The following is a 13,515-nucleotide window of genomic DNA, read 5'->3' on the forward strand; positions in this document are numbered from 1 at the left end:
TTTCTCTCTCCTTATCACAACCTGCCATTATATCTTCAGTTCTCTTTTAACCAATTTGTCAGTTCCACATGAGCACGTACATTATTTGATCCCTAGGGGCATATGATAGGTGAATAATAAATATTTGTTTAGTGAATGAATAGATGAAAGAAGTAGACAAATATTATATTATATATGGATTTGTAGTTCATGGTAAAGAATTTAGAAGTCATTGGAGCATACCAAGCAAGGGAGTGATGTGGTATGAAACTTAAATTTTAAAAGATCACTCTGGTTTCTGTGTAGGCAAAGGAACTACAGAGAGATAAGAGCAGAAGCAGAGAGACAGTTTAGAGCTTCCTGTAGTAGTCCAGATGATAGCAACTCCAGTTTGAATAGTACCAGAGCAGGTCTGAGGATAAATTCAAGTGGACTCTTTAGATATTGGTGATATTTTAAATGTCTAGTGGACATACAAGAGGAAGAGCTGTGTAGGCAGATGAAGGTCAGTGGAGAGGTCAGAACCTAAAATATAAATTTTGACTGTGCTATTTTATAGAAGGCATGTAAAAGTGTTGTGACTAGTGAAATTATCCAAGTAGAGAGTTTAAATAGAGGACAACATCAATGATAAGAGTTGTTCCATTGCTTCAATAGTAATAAATTCGTAGTAGAATAATAATAAGTCTACATTAGTCCATTGTCCATTCCCCAAACTTGAGGACTTGGAGATGGTGATGCCCTTTCTTCTAATTAAGAGGGGACTTAGATCTCATGGGGCAGATAGATAGAGCTAACTTGCTTGCAGTTGCAGACATTCTCTGTTCTTTGAGATGGGCATTGTCCAACATCATCTCCTTAGTTGCCCCAGTGAGCCCAATGAACTGGAGGGTAGGTATTGAAATTCTGCTGAAATTCAGGGCTCAACTGGCATATGGACAGACCAAAGATTTAAGTCTCTTGGACATACACCTATCAAGCATAGTACTAATTATAGGCTCAAATAGAAGGGGCTGAAGAGCCACATGTAGGGAAACCACAAATGAATGGTTTAAAAATGGTCTAACACCAAAGCTAGTGCTGGCAGAGGAACTCAGTCATCTAAATGTAGGGAAGGAAGAGTCAGTGGAACAGACTGAGAAGAAGTAATTGTTCTAGGAAAATCACAAGAGTCTGGCACCATTAGACCCAAAAGAAGAGCGTCAAAGATAATGTCATGATCAGCTGTGTTGAATGATGTGGGAAGAAGAAATAAGGTAAGAACAACGAACTGACCATTGATTTTTGGCAAAATGTTGATCTTTGGACTATCAGAACAAGATGTATTTGAGTAGAATATTCTGATTAAAGTGTCCTGGAGAGAGAATGGGGAGGAAGAAATTGGAATCAGTGAGTATGGCCTTTGTCACTTACTAGGTGAATAAGCTCATTTTGAGGATAAAATTTCTCTTTTCTGAACTGAAAGCAGCAATATTGTAGATTCTCTATTGACTTCATTGAGTTGTGAAGTCTTTCTAAGTTCACATATTTGAAGGTTTCTCTCCATAACCATAAAGTATATGAGAAATATTTACTATCATTATTACTGTTTTGTGGAAGACTATACAGTAATTCAGGCCACATAATAAATCAGGACAAACCAGAGTAAAACAGTCATTATACTTAAAATATTCTTCACAAAATTCCTTTCAAGCTAAATAGCTCAGTGGAGCATATACGTGTTTCCCTCGTTTTCTTTCTCTCTCTTTGAATCATTATTTGCCCAAGTCATTGGAAATATCAGAGAGCTTACTAATAGAATTCAACGAGTTGAGTTTCTCCAATCTCTAAAATGTCAGGTGAGATGGAATGCTGCTGTGTCACTACAAGTGAAGAAAATGTAGTTGCCAATATCTCACCACTTAATGGGTAAATAGTGACATGATTACTAATGAACAGAGTATTGGTTATGGGAAGTGGCTCCTTATGTATCTTTCTAAGGAGTTGGAAAGGATTTTCAAGAGCAGTGGTTCTTTACCTTGGTGTTGAAGACTGAATCATGTTTCAAACGAGACATCAACAAGATCTGACCCCTGGCCCTATGGGTGTAAACTCATCTGTAAATAGGATCTACAAAGATCCTATGAAGGTGCAGCCAAATTTAATTAGTGTGCACCCTAATCCTATATGACCGAGGTTCTTATAAACAAAGGGAATTTGGACACAGAAGTAAGAGCAACAGAAGGAGATGGGAGGAGACAAATCATCCTGTGATGGAGGCAGAGAATGATCACCAGCAAGCAACCACCAGAACACTAGAGATTTTGGAGAAAGCATGGCCTACCAATATCTTGGTTTTTGGATTCCTAGTCTCCAAAACTGTGAGATAATAAACTCCTGTTGTTTAACCAAACAGTATTTGCTATAGCAACCCTGGAAAAGCAGACATATACTTGACCACACATTGGAATCACCTGGGAAGTCCTAAAATATCCTGATGCATGGGTCTCATGCCCAGAGATTCTGATTTGATGGGCCTGGAGAGCAGCCTGGGTATTGGAATGTTTAGAAGTTCCCTGGTTGATTCTAATGTGCAGTCAAGGTTCCAAGTGCCTGAGGTAGAAGTACAGAATTACATGCACAAAGTCCTTTAAAGGACATTCTCCTAGTTAGGTAATCCACTGAATCCTCATGTTTTTTGCCTTGACTTTGTTGCCCTATATTTTGTCATTTCTTTTTGCAAAGCACTAAATTCTGCTGCTCCTTAAAGTCAATAGAAACAAACAAACAAACAAAAATTGAAAGGATCAATATGAAGAAATTGTTTTTAAAAAGGAAAAGAAAAATCTAAATATTACTTTTTTTTAAAAGATTTTTTTATTCATTTCTCTCCTTTTCCCCTGTTGTTTGCTCTGTGTATCCATTTGCTGTGTATCCTTCTGCCTCCGCTTGTATTGTCAAGCAGCACTGGGAAACTGCGTCTCTCTTTTTGTTGTGTCATCTTGCTGTGTCAGCGCTCCGTGTGTGCGGCGCCACTCCTGGGCAGGCTGCACTTTTGTCATGCGGGGCAGCTCTCCTTGAGGGGCGCACTCCTTGCATGTGGGGCTCCCCTACGTGGGGGACACCCCTGCGTGGCATGGCACTCCTTGTGCGCATCAGTGCTGCGTGTGGGCCAGCTCATCCTAGGTTTGAACCCTGGACCTCCCATGTGGTAGGCGGACGCTTTATCAGTTGAGCCATGTCCCCTTCTTAAATATTACTTTTAATATAATGATCACTTTGGCTCTGTAAGTAACAACAGCTCAACAGTAAATGGACAAAACTCCAAACTAAAAGCTTTAACTTATTAATGTGGAAGTTATTTCCTTAAAATCTTCAGTGGTGATTTTAAAGCACTTTTATTATTCACTTTCCTGTGGACTGATTGCATTTAATCTGAGGTTACAACACTTTCGACATGTAATTCAAAAACGAGGTGTGTGTATATATACAATTTTCTCTAATTACATTCCCTTCACTAAACATGTGAAGATATGTCTAGCATATCAATTTTCCAACTTCAATGTAGTTACGATTTTATGCTTGTATTTTTCACTGCTTGTGAATTTTTAGTTAATACACTGGACAAAAAAATCTATGTATTTTCAATGTATGTGCTATATTCAATATTGTGTTTAAAGGAGACATTTAAAAACATAGAAAGTCTAAATATTTGGAACTACTTGAGGATGTGATAGCTTAAATTAGTAAAATGCCTAAATTATAGCGTTATTTTAAAAAATCCAGTCAGACTTTCAAAAGTCATCCAGTCACTGACTAAAATGAATCAATATAACATGAGCTAATATTTCCATAGTACCAAGTATGTTCTCTGAACATATGCTTATTATATAAACATTGTCATAGAATCCTCATGTCAATTCTATAAGGTAGGTATTTGTGTGTCCATTTTACAAGAGGGAAAACTGAGGGATAAAGAAGTTAAGTGATAACATCCATATTCCTGTAGCCAATAAGAGGCAGTTAGGATTTCTACTCAGGCAGCTTGGCTGCAGAATCCATACATTAACCACTCATTTTTTTATGCTATAGAGAGCTTTCTGCATAGAAACAATCATACACAAACACCCCACTGAGATTCACTGTGTTCAAAAAACATTCTGATATATTATAAAAGATGCATAATATCTGAAATACAAATATTTTAATCATATTATATAATAGGCTGAAAAGTTTAGTATAATGAAATAGATATATCACAGAGGAAGGCAGGCAGCCAGCTTTAAGCTGAGTCCTATAGGATGGTCACCACATATCATTTTAAAGATATGTACATTCAATTTTTTAGTACACTCAGAGTTGACCGAGCTATCAGAGACCTATTTATTAAAGTTCCAGAATGACAATATATTCATTGTATTTTAGGAGTTATATTACCTTTTTTTGAATATCACAATATTCATGTCCTCTGTTTAGAGAATTTTCAGTTCTCCTGGGAAACTAAATCCAGCTTATGAGGTTTCTTGTTTTACATGGTCTCAGTGTAAAGGAAATTGAATGCTACTTTACAAAATAACTCTCTTTTTAATATAATATAAATCACTTTTATTGTAGAAAACTGGAAAATACAAAAATATGCTTTACAAAAGCTACCACCCTAGAAGAGTTCCTGTAAGCATTTTAAAGTATTCTTTTCAATGCTAAAGAAAAGAGTTAAAATAATACATTTTAAAGAATTTTCACATTAATTTTTACTTGATGATGATGTAATTAAACTTGTTCAGTAGAAAGAATTAAAATAAGTTCATTATAATTACATAATTCTGATATAAAAATAACACTCATTGCTAAAAAATTAGAAATTCCAGAGAAATATAAAGAACATGAAAATAACTTAGAGCTCTGATACTTTGATTCAGTCCACAAATATTAATTGGATACCTGAGGCACTCAAGGAAATAGACAAATAAATGGGCAGTTAATATACAGCATGATGCATTACCGTGACATAATCTTAAAGTATATGGGAGCACAAAAGAGGAACACTTAACTGAGAAAAGTCCTGATGCAGTAACATCTAAGCCAAGACCCAATGGTAAAACAGACATCAATAGAAAAAAAGATTACCTTATTTAAAGCATACTTAGAGGACACATTGGATAACCGTCTGGCAGTGCCTCAAAAAGTTCAATACAAAGTTACCATATGATCAAGCAGTTCTGCTCCTAAATATCCTCCCAAGAGAAATGAAAGCATATCAACACAAAGTCTTGTATATAAATGCTCATAGTAGTGTTATGTGTAGTTGCATGGTGGTAGAAACAGTCCAAATATCCATCAACTGACAAATGGATAAATAAAATGTGGTATATTCATGCAATGGCATATTATTCATCCATGAAAAGGAAGGAAGTACTGATTCCTGCTACAATGTGGATTAACCTTGAAAATGTGATGCTAAGTGGAAAACAAAAAAAGGCAGCCATAAAAGACAGCATATTGTATGATTCCATTTCTAGGAAATGTCCAGGTTAGGCAATTCTATTCAGACAGAAACTGCAATGATTAGCTGTTGCCTAGGGCTTGGGAAGAGATAGGAGGACTGAATTGTGACAACTTTGGTGTTTGGTGGATGGGGTTTTTTGGGAGTGATGAAAATGCTCTAAGATTGCTTGCGGTGATTGCCATAAAATCTCATGAAAATATTGAAAACCATTCTGTTGTACATTTTAACCTGGTGAATTGTATGGTATGTGAATTATATCTCAATAAAGCTTCTACAAGAAGAAAACACACTTGGAGGGAGGCAGCTTGTTAAGTGTGCCTCACTTCCTATGGGATTTCCATTTATCTTCTTGGACAATACTCAAAGCAATCCTGAGGCATACAAGCTTGTGTATATATCTGACCTGGGATACATATGACATGGATGAACCATGAGGATATTATGTTTGAGTGAAATAAGCCAGACACAAAAGGACAAATATTTTTTGATATTTGATATGAACTAAACATGATGAATAAATTTATGGAGTTAAATTATAGAGTATATGTCTGTAGGAGAAAGAATGTGGGCTGAGAAGGGGAAGCTGATGCTAAATGTACATAGAATGTTTAATAACATCGATGTGGAAATGGATAGAGTTGATGATAACACATTTTAAAGAGTGTAACTACCACTGCTAGTTTATAAACATGATTGTGGCTAAAAGGGGTCATCTAGAGAGTTTAATGTTAATTGAAAGCAGGAAGAGGATAATCTAGGGACTGTATAACATAGTGATTTTGGTGGTAGATAAGCATTGTTGATAATTACCCAAATATAAGAAAGTTCTATTATAAAGTGTTAAGAATATGGTGATACATGGGAAAATACAACTAATGTAACTTATACAATATAGTTTATGGTAATTTTATAATGTTTTTATAATGAAGAAAGGAAGGTATTACATCAATTCTAAGAGTTAAAAAAAGAATATGGGATTAAGTTTTATGAGATGTGAATATTATCAAGCTTTTTTTTTTTCATTTTCTTCATTGACAGGGAGACCTTGGTCATGTCATTTAACCAATCTATGCTCATTTATTCATATTTCAGAACACTGAAGAAACAACTAAGTTTGATTTTAGGATTAAATAAGATAAATGTGACTGGACAGGATTTTTTAAAAGTAATTTTTCCATAATTTGTTAAGATGCCTTTTGTCTGATTTTATTTTTCAAAGTTGAATTAAAGTTTAAAAAATTAAAATAAAAATTAAATAGCTTTGATAGGTCAGCTACTTTTTCAAGCTCTCACATTTATAATTAATAATTGGTAGAGTCAGAGCTTAAACTGAGGTATTCTGCTTTCTTCTGGCTTTCCTTTGAATTTTTACAGTTGACCCAAAGTACTCATTATTTAGTATAAAGAATACACCATATGGTGTTACACATATAATTAATGATGTTCACCTTACCTCAAATATTTAAAACCTTGAATTGTGAGAGGAATGAGAATGCTATTTTATTAATGCCATGTGTACAGAGAATGTTAGAATATAGTTTTCTAAGGTATCAGACATTATTTTGGCATGGGGAATGGGAGGTAAGGCCTACTGCCTAAGAAAAAGGCATTTGTTTCATCTTTAGTAAATCTTTAGTTTAGGATATTGCTGTAGAATATCCAAGTGGTATAGTTGGGGTGGGAAGATGAAAATGAATCACCTGTTGAAGAGTGGAATCCTAGGGAATGAAAAGAATTACCTGTCATCTCTGCCCTGCCACTTACCAGCTGAATGATCTTAGGTGAGCCATTTACCTCCCTGAACATTAGCACAGTTGTAAAACTGGAATTAACTTCTTACCTCATTGGGTTAATATGAGGATTAAAGGACTTAATGTGATTAAACCCTCTGAGAGCGAACTGGTACATAGCAGGGGCTCAATAAATGATTGTTGACTGTAGGTGAAATGATAATTACATGCACTTAAGGTGAATCGTCACCTGGGTTTTTCACCCAATACATTCTTGATTTCTCTTGTATATTTTTAGTTTGTTCCTGTTTCTGTTCTGTGTTCTTTGGCCTTCTCTACAGGGGATACAAACAAATTCAAATCCTTTCCATAAAAAAAAAAATCCATGTTTTAGCCTACTTTCCTTTCTTGATGTTGCCTTATCATTTCTTTTCCTAGCACATCATCTACTCTCTCACTTCCCATGTATCAAAACTGATGAGCCTCCAGCACTTAACTCCACCCCAACACGTGTCTAGTTGCCAAATCTAATCGAGTTGCCTCTGTGCACCTCTGATATGATTTCTGACATTAAGCTGCTGTCCATTCCATTCATCTTCGACTTCTCTATGCCAGGCTACAAAGAAATCTCATTGTCCTCTGTCTCATTCCTCGAATCTGGCAGCCCTGTCTCCATTGCTTCTTCACTTCTTAAATATCTGCATTTCCCAGGTTACTGCCTTTGGCCTATTTCTTATACCCTTCATACACCAGGAAGTCTCAAACTGTGGGCCCTGGATCACCTTCATTAGAATGTCAGAATTACAGCATAGGTGGAAGGAAGGAGGATTAGCAAACAATGTAGCTTCTGATGCTTTCTACACAACCTTCTCAAACCCCATCACCTGGCATACACCAGCTCCTTACGATTTGGCTCTAGGCTCACCTCTTCGGGGAAGGCTTTTCAGACCCTTCTTCTCTGTCTAGTGCCATACTGTCCAATACAGAAGCCACTAGCCACATGTCGCTATTAAATATAAATGTAAAGTAATTACACTTAGATAACATTTAAAATGAGGATCCTCAACTGAGTCAGACTAGCCATATTTCAAGTGCTCAGTAGCAATGTATGGTATCATATTGGTTAGTGTAAACACAGATTTCCTTAAATGCAGAGTTTGATTGGACAGTGCTTCTCTAGTGTTTGAATTGACCACTTCTACCTTTAGGTTTTTTCCCATCACCTGTACATACTTTTATTCTGATATAGACAACACTTTGTTTATGTTCTTTTTATCTATTAATTAATTAACATACATGTATCCAGATTCTATTCTATGCTAAGTACCATTGCTAATATTTAAAATTATAAAATCAAAGCCCATCCAAGGATATCTGAGTATCTTTATCAAGTTGAACAAGAATTAGTACAAGGTAAGTTCTTAATGAATTAGAACTGAATGAATTACTGAATGAAAAGGTATGTATATATAAGCAGGAATTGCGTATTTTTAGTTTTAATCTAAGTCCTTAAATTCATACCTCTAAATTCAAAGTTGAATTGGCTGGCCATTAATGATTTAGAAACCATATTATTATTCTATTAATGAGAAATATAATTTTAAGTGCTTTACTGACCAAAATAATTGGTCCTGACATACAAAAGTAGACTCACTACAGATACTGTATCTTTTTATGTAATAGCTATGAGGCCCATTAATGTAATAACTTGACCCAAGTACCACTGCTCTTATATTAGAATCCTCAAATTTTAAATGGTAATTGAAATTAAAGCTTGACCAAATCACTATTATAAAATCAGATTAATCATATCTTTTCTTTTTTTCTTTTTTGAATAAGCAAGAACGGAGCTGTTTTCATACTGAATTTGGGGTCAGGCTATTTTCCTCATCTTCTCTCCTTCCAACCCTTCAGGATTCCTCACTTTTAATTTTCCACAGAAGACACTGCCTTAAAAACGGTGGGGAGTGTGTTATATGGGAACCTCTTATGTTTTTAAATGTAACATTTTGTGTGATCTATTAACTTAAAAAAAAGATAATTAAAAAAGAAAAAAGAAAAAATGTATTTAAAAAAACAAAAAAAACAACAACAAAGTTTTCTATAGTTTGCTTGTTAGTATTTCTTTCACATGACTTAATATAAAAGGATGATCACCCTTGTGTTTTAAACAACATTCACAGTCTCTTAATGATTTTAACTCTCTGAAAACAATATGGTGCTACATTTCCAAAACTCTTATTATAATAGGATCCTCAATGGTTATTTTTTTTTTATCCCACATAGAATAATGTAGCAGCCCAAATAAACTTTGAAAAAAAAATGTGTATTTTTCAAATAAAATGGCCTGGATTACAAAAGCATATGAAAAAGACAATTATCTTGATAGACAGTGGTAGTATATTCCACTAAACCAGTGTTTGTCATAGTGTGATGCCCAGACCAGAAGTATTAGAATCATCTGAGGACTTGTTAGAAATGCAAATTCTTGGACCCCCACATCAAGCTGACTGAATCAGAAGATCTGGGCTGGGTCCAGCCATCTGTGTTTTAGCAAGCCTTCCAAGTGATTCTGTTATATTCTAAAGGTTGAGAAACCCTGCCTTAAATGAATATGCAGCAACAAAGCAGATTGAAATTTCATAAATAAAAAGGTAAAATCACAAAGATAAGTAAACAGTATTAAAGAATAATGCAGCCCATATGCCATATGTACTGTAGATCTTGAGATATGAAAGCAGTTTCCTCACAATAAAGTTAAATTGAGTGCACAATTATATCATGCAGATGGGCACACACCCAGGATTCATGGGCCACATCAGGACTATTTTATGCCATGGATATTTCATAGTGTAAGGGAAATTCCAGAATTTTTCTCACTTGAAAGAAATAAAGCTAGATAAAGAAAGCTTGTGAAGTGTTTCCTAATTGACTCCTAATGCAAAATACATTTTATTGATTTCAGTCCAGGACTTTAACTAGAAATGCTCTCATTAACACCTCCTTTTTAATACATTAAAATTTTAGAGGTATTTTTTGATTAAATGTAAATATAAAGTATTTGAAATTGTAAGCATGAAAATGAACATTGCTTTGCCATTTATATTAATAGTAATTAATCACTTTGCTGGATATTTCCCCTTTGCCTTTCTGATCCATTCTTCAAACTTCTTCATCTTGCTGTTTGCCCACAGAGGCAAACCTGTATGGGTCACATCAACAAGGCTTTCCTACACTGTAACACTTGGGTGGGTTTGGACATCAGGGTTTTTTATCAAGAGGTCAGAGAAGGAGGAGAGAATGCCAGGAGAGTAATCCCTGCCACCTTCTTTGGGGATCACCTAGGAATGGATGCTTCCCTAATCAAAGGTCACAGCTCTTTCAAGGTGGCCATCTCCATGGGGTTCTTCTGCAAGGTATGAATAACCCACTCTCTTTCTTCACCCCTTCAGCCTAGGATCTTATGATATGGGCTGTGTGTGTGTATTCAAGCTTGCCTAGTTTCCGGCGAGCCAATTAAGTGATATGGACTGTGTGTGTATTCAGGTTTATCTAGTCTCTGGAGAACCCCCAAGCCCCGAGAAGCTGAAACATAAATCTTTCATGCCAAATATTTCTTAACCCCCTCCCTCCCATACTCTCTTGTATAAAGGCAATCTGAAAACTCTGCTCAGGGCTCAGTTTTTGGAAATAATTCTGCTGGGCCCAGCCCGCTTTTAATAAATCTTCCTTCTCAGAAGAGTCTCATGTCATGGTCTTCAGTAGTGTGATCACCAAATCCTCTGTGCTGCCACATTTCTGGGGGTTCGTCTAGGATTAGTATAAAGGCCAGAGATGGCAATGTTTAGTTGCCCCTCTGAGAAAGCCAAGAGGACCCAGGAGAACCCAGACCCAGGACACTCCTGGATCCCTTTAATCCAGAGAGAGGTTGACTCTACTGGAGCCCTCCTGGAAGAAACCAGAGGCACTGAAGGGCTTGAAAGAGAACCTGAGAATGAAGCAGAGGATCTCTGCACATCAGATGGGTAAGTCCCATGGGGGCATAGGGAAAAGAAAGCCTGACCCTGGAAGTCAGATGGGGAGCCTGATTACCTCCCAAGAAGACCTGAGTACTCCCAGGAGTTCGGGAGGAAAGCATCTTCCCTAGGTCTGGGAAAGAAAGGGAGGTTTAGTTACAGTGGGAGAGGTTTTGATGGGTTTGAGTCCTACTTCCTCACTCCCTTAAAAGGAAAACTTGATGTTTGGTTTTGGCTAACTGAAAGTTAGCATTTGGTTTACCTTTGCTAAGTTAGTGAAGGTTTATTGGTAGTGAGAGAGGTTTCATGGGTTAGAGTCTCACTCCCTTGTTCCCTTTAAGGGGGGAGCCTGCTGCCTTTTTGTGTCTTTATTTTGGTTGTTCTCTCTCTCCCTTTCTTTCTGTTGCCATGGGGAATGAGGCTTCAGTACCCCAGTGCTTCCCACTAGGATGTTTCCTGAAAAATTAGTCTAAATTTGGAGGATCTTGGTTACAGAAAAATAATTATTTTTATGAAGCTTGGTCTAGATATAGATTAAATGACAGAAAAAAATTTGGCCAGAAATGGGTCTTTGAATTGTAATACTATATTGCAATTAAACTTGTTTTGTAAACAGAAAAAAAAAAAGGCAAAAGGTTCCATATGCTCAAATCTTCGAGTTGTAGAAAAATAAAGGAACCAAAAAGTTTTGAGTTAATGCTGTGTGAGTCCCCTTTAGCCCCAGTCAAAGAACTTAAAATCAATAACAATAAAAAATGTGAAATGATGGAAAGCTTAGAAACAAACATAGCAAAAGAGTAAAAATTATTAATCAAATTAGAAAACTTTATGTTTCTGTTGTATTTTAACTCTTTTGTGTTTGTTTGTTCAGTGTATATTTTCATACCTCCAGATAATAATATTAAATTATGTAAAATAGTGAACTTTAGCCAGACTAAGACTCTGGGACTCCAGGTCAGTCAACTAAAAAGGTACTTCTTCATTCTTCCTAAAGTAATGGGTGCAGCCTCTAGCATACGAGCAAATTCCCCACAGGAATCTCTTCTCATGAATCAAGAAATTCTGCCCCACATTATAGCCAAAAGCAGCCTCTGTATAAAATGCTGAATTCCAGTTAAACCAGTGTAAAAAAAAAAAAAAAAAGACAGATAAATCTGAAGTCCAGAAACTTCATATCATGTCCTCTTAAAAAATGAAGAAATATACCTCAAACTTCTCAGTTTAAACTCAGCTGTGCCTATGAAAGGTGTGAGTTGTGATCAAGATAAAGAGAGCTCATATGCCACCAATTAAGATCAAAGAGTTTCTAGAAATGCTAAAGGTACAAAATTCTCTTTTCTCTTTTAGTCTGTACTTAACTCTGTGTTCAACTTTGAAATCTGCATTTAACTTTGTCCATTTTCTTGTGCCTAGGAAATCAGATTTGGAGTTCACCTGTTAGAAATTGGATAATGGTAAAAGGAAAACTAAAAATGAATCTTTAAATGTCAATACTGTCTTGCTAGTAGATCTAATGCATAAATCACAAGTGGAATTTATTTAATTACTGCAAAAGCAGAAAGACTTTACAAAGTTGTTACTGATAAAATTCTTGTGGCTTAGTTAATAAAAGTTCACCTTAATGTAAAAACTTACTAAGAAGTGTAACTAAGAGTTAAGATGATTTATAGATGCCATTATATTATGAAACAAGAGAAGGATAATAACTGAAATTATATTTGAGTGAATTTAGCCTAAACCTACTATTGTAAGTGTAAATTCTAAACTGAGCTTACCTTTGTTTATGGTCACTTCAAGCCTAGCCTTACCCCTTGCCTTTGCTTATGGTTATTTGATAAGAGTTTCTATCCCTATGGCTCAGGGGAAAGCAAATTTGAGAAACCCCTGTCTCCTGTTCTACTGGTTTTAGTGACCTTGCTTTCTCTCATGGCTCCAAGTGTGGACTAAATTGCTGCCTGGTGAAATTCTTGACCCTTGAGTTTGAACATCCACTCTTCCAGTCCAGTGGCCCCTGAGGTCCTGTTATCTCCAAGGACTGGGAAGTAAAGGACACCTCCTGCCTTAACTGGTGGGGTTCCTAAAAGTGGCAATTCATAAGAGAAACCAGTTTCCCTGAGGCTTCAATAGCCTCAGCAAATATACATAGAATTAGTCTTGCTCATCCAAAATTTCCTAAAGTCAAAGTAAAATATAAAGTTTCAAACCAAAAGAAAATTATATGAAAGCTTTGGGTACATTTTAATTATAAGTCATTAATTAAAATACAAAATTCTTGTCCAAAACTGCATGGTCATAGTGCAACTTA

Source organism: Dasypus novemcinctus, chromosome 7 (genome assembly GCF_030445035.2).
Source record: "Dasypus novemcinctus isolate mDasNov1 chromosome 7, mDasNov1.1.hap2, whole genome shotgun sequence".
Classification (NCBI taxonomy): domain Eukaryota; kingdom Metazoa; phylum Chordata; class Mammalia; order Cingulata; family Dasypodidae; genus Dasypus; species Dasypus novemcinctus.